Source organism: Acinonyx jubatus, chromosome A3 (genome assembly GCF_027475565.1).
Source record: "Acinonyx jubatus isolate Ajub_Pintada_27869175 chromosome A3, VMU_Ajub_asm_v1.0, whole genome shotgun sequence".
Classification (NCBI taxonomy): Eukaryota; Metazoa; Chordata; class Mammalia; order Carnivora; family Felidae; genus Acinonyx; species Acinonyx jubatus.
In genome coordinates this window covers 53096479-53104909 of record NC_069388.1, presented here as the reverse complement: position 1 = coordinate 53104909, position 8431 = coordinate 53096479, and the positions used below count along the sequence as shown (strand labels likewise).

General features: G+C 39.7%; 1 non-coding gene across 1 annotated transcript; it reads left to right on the top strand.

Moving 5' to 3' along the window:
* The first annotated feature begins 247 nt into the window (after positions 1 to 247).
* Positions 248 to 354, top strand: LOC113602616 (U6 spliceosomal RNA). Its single transcript, XR_003424099.1, has one exon. It is a non-coding gene; the product is annotated as a U6 spliceosomal RNA (small nuclear RNA).
* Positions 355 to 8431: the final 8077 nt, after the last annotated feature.

Genomic DNA, 8431 nt, shown 5'->3' with positions numbered 1-8431 from the left:
TAGGCATCTGACTTCGGCTCAGGTCGTGATCTCGCGGTCCATGAGTTCGAGCCCCGTGTCGGGCTCTGTGCTGACAGCTCGGAGCCTATTTCAGATTCTGTGTCTCCCTCTCTCTCTGACCATCCCCCATTCATGCTCTGTCTCTCTCTGTCTCAAAAATGAATAAAAAATAAAAAAAAGTAAAATAATTTAAATGTAACCACTTAAGTGGGAGATTTTTTCAAAATGAATATTAAGAGGTGGAAAGGTGCTCACTTTGGCAGCACATATACTAAAATTGGAATGATCCAGAGAAAACTAGCATGGATTCTGTGCGAGGATGATGCACTAATTTGTGAAGCATTCTATATTAAAAAAAGGGAGGGAGGCTGTGGAAGGTCCTTCTAAGTAATACTTAAAACCCAGAAGCCATAAATAAAAAAACATTAATGCACATGACTACATTAAAAACATTTCTACACAGCAGAAAGCATAAAAAGGAAAATTAGAAACCACAACCTGAAGAAATACTTGCAGTGTATAAGAGAAGGGCCTCATCATTCAATAGAAATCATTACTGACCAGTAAGAAAAAGGTCTTAGAAAATGTGCAAAAGACCCAGATAAGGAATTTATTAAAAAAAAAAAACACAACAAAACAAACCCAACAAAACAAAACAAAAAAAGTGGTTCCACCACATAAAAGGATGCCCGATCTCATTGAAAATGAAAGAAATAGAAGTTAAAATCATGAACACCATTTTTCACCTGTCAGATATATCAGATGGTCTTGCAAAATCAGTAAGTGAGAAAATACACACAGGCTGGCAAAAGGCAGTCCCATACATCATTGGTGGGAGTATAAACCTCTCTATCTTTAGAAAGTACACATACTTTTTTTCCTTAAGTTTTTCTAAAAAAAATTTTAAAGTTTATTTATTTATTTTGAGAGAGACAGAGACAATGTGAGTTGGGGAGGGGCAGAGAGAGGGAGAGAATCCCAAGCAGGCTCCACACTGTCAGCGCAGAGACTGATGCAGAGCTCAAACCCCCATACCCATGAGATCATGACCTGAGGTGAAACCAAGAGTCAGACACTTAACCGACTGAGCCACCTAGGCATCCCTCAAAGGTACACATACTTTCATAACTGATACTTCAACCCCTAGGAATTGATTCTACTGATAGTCATGCACACAGGTGCATAATGAAACAAATACTTATCGTGCCACTGTTTGTAGTAACCTGATGCTAGACAAAATCTAAATGTTAAATAGGGGGCTGGTTAACTAGATTACAAAATAAGTTGATAATGGAATTAATAATATAACTATTGCAAATCATGTAGATCTATGTAGACCAACATGAAATTATCCTCTACATATACTATTTAGTTGTAAAAAATGCACAGAATAGTGTACTCCTATTTGTGGTATTTCAAATAACTGAGCAAATGATCAAATACTCTAAAAACGAAATTGAGAAAGTGGGTACCACAACACACACAAAATATAATTTATACTTGAAACAGGCAAGAACTAAACATATAATAATAATACCATATGATGCTTATAGTGTACTCATAAGCATTTTAAGAAAACATAAACAATAACAGTTTTTATAAACTTGGATTAAGGAAGACCTTCCTAAGCAACTACAAAATCCAGTGATCCTAAAGTTAAATAAAGGGAGTTAATGGGAGAAAATTTTGCAATGTACAAAAGAGACACATGAATATATTTCGATATGTAAAGAACTCCTACAATCACTATAAGAAAAAAGGTAAATGACCAAACAGAATAGGGTTTGCAAAACCAAGTGTCTACCAAGATTAGACAAGTCATTGGAAAAGATCAGTGCCCTGTTTCGAGAGAAGAGGGACATGGGATCAGGGACACCACCTGCTCCACAAGACGAAGAAGGCTTTCTTCTGTTCTAGTCATTTATTGCTAATGGAGGCCCAGTACTGTAGAGCCTTCAAATACTCAGGAGAAGCCAGAAATGTGGATTTGAAACATGTTAAATATTCCCATTTCTAAATGTTGGCAACTAATTTGACAAGAACTATAAAATGCTGTGTAGAATGACCAAAATATGTGTCTTCAAATTTTGTTATAGAAAAATAAGCAGGGGTGGCTGGGCGGCTCAGTCGGTTAAGCGTCTGACTCTTGACTTTGGCTCAGGTCATGATCTCACAGTTTGTGGGTTCGAGTTGCACTTTGGGCTCTGCACTGGCAGTGTGGATCCTGGTTGGGATTCTCTCTCTCTCACTCTGTCTCTCTGTCCCTCCCCTGCTCTCTCTCTCTCTCTCTCAAAATAAATAAATACACTTTAAAAAATTAAAAAAAAAAACAAAAAGAAGCAAAGGCTGAAAATAGGCCATTCACAGGAGCACAAATGGCCAAAAGAAATTAAAAAATATGGCTAAGTTCCTTTAGTCAAAGAAAGGCAAAATGAAATAACGAGATACATTTTTCACCCATCACAGTGGCTGAAATTAACAAGAATAGATTGTGTGTTTGATACAAGGTTTAATAAAATGGTCAGTGGTATACCCAATTGGTTAGGAGTTTAAATGTTGATATCCTTTTCCTGGAGAGCATTTCGACACTATCAAAACAAAAATTTTAAGGGTGTGCCCTTTGATTTAGTAATTCTATTCCTAAGCGTGTATTCTACTAAAGTTTTTTTCGGCTGTGCACAGATATGCATTTAGTGTTCTTTGTAATATTGCTTATAATTATGAGACATTTGAAACTCTCATTCCCTATGGAAGGATGGTTATATTAATTAAATTTTGGTTGAATCCTGATTGTATACTACTGTGCAGTCACTGAAAAGGATGAGGTAGCTCTCTGTGGCATGGAAAGAGGTCCAAGCTATATTACTTGAAAAGAGCAAGTTGCAGAACAATACATACTATGGAATCTCGCTTATGTGTATGTGTACATACATGTGCATATTAACATATTGAGAGCAGCCTATATACTCAAGTATACTCAGAGTATTAGCCCTTTTAACTCGGAAAGAAGCGTGATCAATGGCGGTGGTAGCAATGCAGTACTGGAGCATTTTTTACTTTTTTCTTTAGATGTTCTTTTATCCTGTTTGGATTGGCAAACTTAATGTGTAAAGGAGCTCATAGTAAATATTTTAGGTTTTGTGGGCCAAATGGATTCCATCACAAATACTGAACTCTGCGGTTGTAGCAGGAAAGCAGCCATTTACATATTGTACGTAAATATGTAAACGATTGGGGTTAGCTGTGTTCCAATAAAACTTTACTTATCAGAACAGACAATGGCTGGATTTGGCTCCAGGGCTGTGGTTCGTCAGTTCTGCTTTAAATGCTTCTCTCTTTTCTGTAGATATTTGTTTCTTTAGATGCTTGAATCTTTTATTAAAGAAAATATATTTTGTACTTGTAAAAATTTCTACCCCACCTGCATTTTACTGGGGAGAAGGCAAAGGCAATTGCATAAAGTTTTCTTTACTTTTATTATTATTATTATTTTTTAATTTTTTTTTAACGTTTATTTTTGAGACAGAGAGAGACAGAGCATGAACAGGGGAGGGGCAGAGAGAGAGGGAGACACAGAATCTGAAACACACTCCAGGCTCCGAGCTGTCAGCACAGAGCCCGACGCGGGGCTCGAACTCACAGACCGCGAGATCATGACCTGAGCCGAAGTCGGATGGTTAACCGACCAAGCCACCCAGGACCCCCTTTCTTTACTTTTAAATATTGAGCTAGTTTTTAAAAATAACCACTCGTTGATTAATTTATCTATCTCATCACTGGTTTAAAATAGCACATTTATTGTGTACTAAATTTTTATATCTACTTGGGTCTGTTTTTGGACTCCCTATGTTCCTGCACCAGAACCAAACTTTAAACATTACAAAAACTTTATAAATCCACTTGTATGTGTTAAGGCTAGTTCCCACCTCACTTTTCTTTTCTTCCAGAATTTTCTCGACAATTCCATAGGTTTGTCTTTCAGATTAAAATGTTTATAAGGTTTCACCTCAAAGAATCCTGTTTTGGATTTTGGTTGGCTGCAGTTTAGGGACAGCTGACATCATTGTATTATTAATTATTCCTACTGAAGAACTAGGTACATATTTCCATTTTTTTAAGTTCTATTGAGAACTTCAGTCCTTCAACTGAATTTTACAACTGCCTACACTGTACATCCTACATGTTTCTTGTTAAGTTTGGTCAAGGGCTATGACAGACGCTATAAATTGTATCCTTCAACACCAGCTCCGACTCCCTTCCAGCACGCTTCCTGTAAAGACTGAAAGTTTAAAAATCAGATTTTCTAGACTCTGTGGTAGCTAGGATTTGGCATGTTAGGTGAGTTCTGTGGAGCTGACACACCAGAGTGAAATTTAGGAAGACAACAGTGAGAACCAAGAGGGGACCCATTTGGAAGACTAGATCTCATGGCAAAGGTATTGAGTGGCATAGAGGTTTTCTCTAGAACATTACTGCGGTGTGATTAGATGTTGCTGCTTGTAGAGTTGCTTCTCATTTTGTAGCACCCAAGCTTGGCTCCCTGAACTATATTCCCCAAATGCCATACACGTCTTAATTTCCTATGATAAACTTGTTTTTATTCCCGGTAGCCAGAGTGGAATCTGTTTGCGGTCCTGTCTGATAGGCATGTGTCATTTTATTATAAAAGGGATCTTTTATTCCCTCATATCTTCTAAGTGATTGTTGATTATATATGAGAAAGCTATTAGTTCTTTTCTATATTAAATTTGTAAGTAACTACCTAACTTAATTCAGATTGTTTCTAATCATTTGTAATGAAATTTCTTATGTTTTCCAGTCATATAATCATATTCTCAAATAATATTACTTTTGCCTCTTTCTTTCCCGTATGTATCCTTGACTTCTTGCCTTCCAAAGTGCACTGACTCACAATAACATTACAGGACATTACACTGACTCCCGATTAATGTTGAATAATAATAGGTATATTGGACACCTGTGTCTTGCATTTAACACTTGTAATATTTTATCAGAAAGAATAATGCTAGATTTGGCTTTGTTATATATTTAATTAATCATGTGGAACCTTCATGTATGACTATTTTGACATTTTAAACCATAAAAGATGTTGAAATTGGGCAAATGCTTTCAGCATCTCAGGAGATAATCATTATCTTCTTTGACATCCGATATGGTGAATTACATTTAAGACTTCTAAATTGCCCATGCCAAACAATGCAGCAGAAAGGTTATCAGGGATCCTTGACAGTCCCTCACTGTGGAGTTCTTTATGTAAAGTACTATTCTGACTTATCTAACGCTTCTTGCCTTGGATTCCTCTTTATCTGATATTGATATCACAACTCTCATGTGTTCCCCAGCCAGACTGGCAGAAAATCTCCCATCTCACCCTTGGAGAGCCTCACACTTTTGCTCTGCATTAGCTGAGAAGTCTGAGGGAACTAATCTTTTCCAAGAGGAGTCAGTCCCACTTCCACTGGTAGCTGAACAGGGAGCCACAGCCTCGTGCTTCTCCTCATCCAGTCTATTGCTGCCAGGAGGTCTTAAGGGTCTGCTCCTGCCCAGGGTCCCTAGGATCCCCAAAAGGACATCTCTGTGAGCATGTCCGTTCCCTCTGGGCTCTGCTTGACCAAAGTGGACTTCACTGGCTTCCCCAACACAGCCCTAAGACCCAGTTCTGTGACTAGAGTTCATGTCTCTGAGATGCTCTGCTCAGGCTGATCCAATTGTCCCACAGACATGATGCTTTTTGTAGGTCTAGGACCTTCATCCAAAGGTTTTCCTTGTCAACTCTACAAACAGAAAAGGTTCCCTTCAGTTCTTTGCTTGGACAATACAGCTCGACTTTGTGTTCAAGCCTTCAAACACACAATGGCATGTTTATATGTTATCTTAGACCTGGCAGTGTTTTACCTTTTAACCCCCTCAAAGCTGGTTACTCTCTTCCCTTCTCCTCCATTTCCCCCTCATATTAGAGTGGAGGGGGCATAAAAGGAAGCACCCAATCATATGGGGGGAGGAGAGAAGAGAAGAAACTGATCACATGGGTTGGGGGTGGAGGAGAAAAGGGCCCCATTACATGAATGAGGGAGTGGATGAGCAGGAACCAATCACCTTTAGGGGGCGAATGACACCTTTCACAAACCACAATGTGTAGTGAGGGCAGCTCTTACACTAAAACAAAATATTATAAGTTAAATTCTCTAAAGGTCACTCTTAAGTAAGTTAATTTTACTCTAGGGTTTGTGTATTGTGTTTCGTTTGTGTGCATGTGAGTTAAAGGTAGGTAATGGGCTTTTAGTTCTATGATTATGTTTGTGAGTTTAAATATATTGAGATTGGGACACCTGGGTGGCTCAGTCGCTTAAAAATATGACTTTGGCTCAGGTCATGATCTCACAGGTTGTGAGTTTGAGCCCCATGTCGGACTCTGTGCCTACAGCTCAGAGCCTGGAGTCTGCTTTGGATTCAGTGTCTCCCTCTCTCTCTGCCCCACCCCTGCTGGTGCTCTGTCATTCAAAAATGAATAAACATTTAAAAAATTTAAATATATAAAGATCTCTGTTTCTGGGCTTACCAGATTTTGACAGTATCTTTATGACTCTTTCGGATGAAAAATGTGGAGACTTTTGCCTCTATACTTTGTCACACATTCTGTTGCACCTCTCCAAGTTTGTCGCACAGTGAGGTAAAAATGTACTACTCAAATATACAGGAAATGTAACTTCATTGTAAGTAACCGGGCTCATTTTATTCTGGAGCATTAATTCCCATTCAGTAGTAAAGGAATTGCTAAATGAAGCAACAGCAAACAATGTAAATAAATAAAACTTCCAATATTCCATCCCTGTTTTTTCCCAAAGAATCTTTTTTTAAGTTTATTTATTTTGAGAGAGAGACACACACACAAAGACAGAGAGAGAGAGCATGAGTGTGCAAGTGGGAGAGGGGCAGTGGAAAAGGGAGAGAGAATCCTAAGCAGGTGCTGTGGGGTCAGCGCAAAGCCGAACACGGGGCTCAATTTCATTAACCGTGAGATCATGAGCTCAGCCAAGATCTAGAGTCAGTCCCACAAACCGCTCAAATGATTGGGTGAGGGGTGCCTGAGCCACCCTCGTGCCCCTCCGGAGGAATCTTAAACGTGTCCATTCTAGGTGCTTTTGTCTAATCTGATTACAACTGTCCTGTGCCATATGGTTACTGGATTTAGCAAATCAAATACAAGACATACTTTTTGAATGGGACATACTTACCCTTAAAAAAATATATATTGTTTACCTGAAATTTTTTTTTTAAATTTTTTTAACGTTTTATTTATTTTTGAGACATGGAGAGACAGAGCATGAATGGGGGAGGGTCAGAGAGAGGGAGACACAGAATCTGAAACAGGCTCCAGGCTCGGAGCTGTCAGCATAGAGCCCGACGCGGGGCTCGAACTCACGGACCGCGAGATCATGACCTGAGCCGAAGTCGGCCGCCCAACCGACTGAGCCACCCAGGCGCCCCTGTTTACCTGAAATTTAAATTTAACTGGGCCTCCTGTATTTCATTTGGCAATCCCATCTTGGGGTAAGGGAAAGTAAATGTTGAATTTTTCGGGAGGCTTCCCCCCGCTTCTCTTTGGGTGGTGTCTAGGCATCAGGAGACCTCAGTTACATCATCAGAGAGGTGGGGGCCATCTGGTCTCCACGTTTATTGTCTGCTGGCTTCTGGTGACAGCTGGCCGAGGCAACGTTTATTTTGTAGTCTTTGGGTGTGTGTTTCTGCCTGTTTTGGTCCACTGATGAACTTGTGTTGCTGCCAGGACTTGTGGTCCATTCTCTTGGCCCAGCTGTGCTGGGATTGCTCCAAGACCATCATTATTGCTTCCTGATGACTGGCCTCTCTAGTTGCATCTTCCATCCTGCCCCCTCCAGGGGGCCCGTCCCTGCAGCCAGAGGTGAGGGAGGCAATGCGAGGGACCATCCTAAAAACCACACAGCTGAGAAACAGTCAAAGGGAGGAGTAAGTTTTGCCAAAATCCATGACCAGATTTGCCCTTTTTCTTTTACCCCACGACCATGTAGTTTCTTCTCTGTGTTAAATGACTTAAGAAAAGAAAGATGGTATGGCTGCACAGGACCTCTTTCAGCCTTGCTTATACTCCTTGTCTCTCATGTAGAACTCCAGTCTGAGAGGAATGTTCTCCTTGCTTCTATAGCCAACTTTTGCCCTCTGACCCCACCATTTCCAGAAGGACAAATTGGTTAGGTTTCCAGAACACCGTCTTCCAATTTTAGAGAATCTCTTCTCTAGTATGAGATCTACAGAGGTATACATTTACTTAAGCATTAGAATAAAAAACTTCTTAAAATTAAAAAAATTTTTTATTTTAGAGAAAGAGAGAGCATGCAAGTTGGGGAGGGGGGCAGAGGGAGAGAGAGAGAGA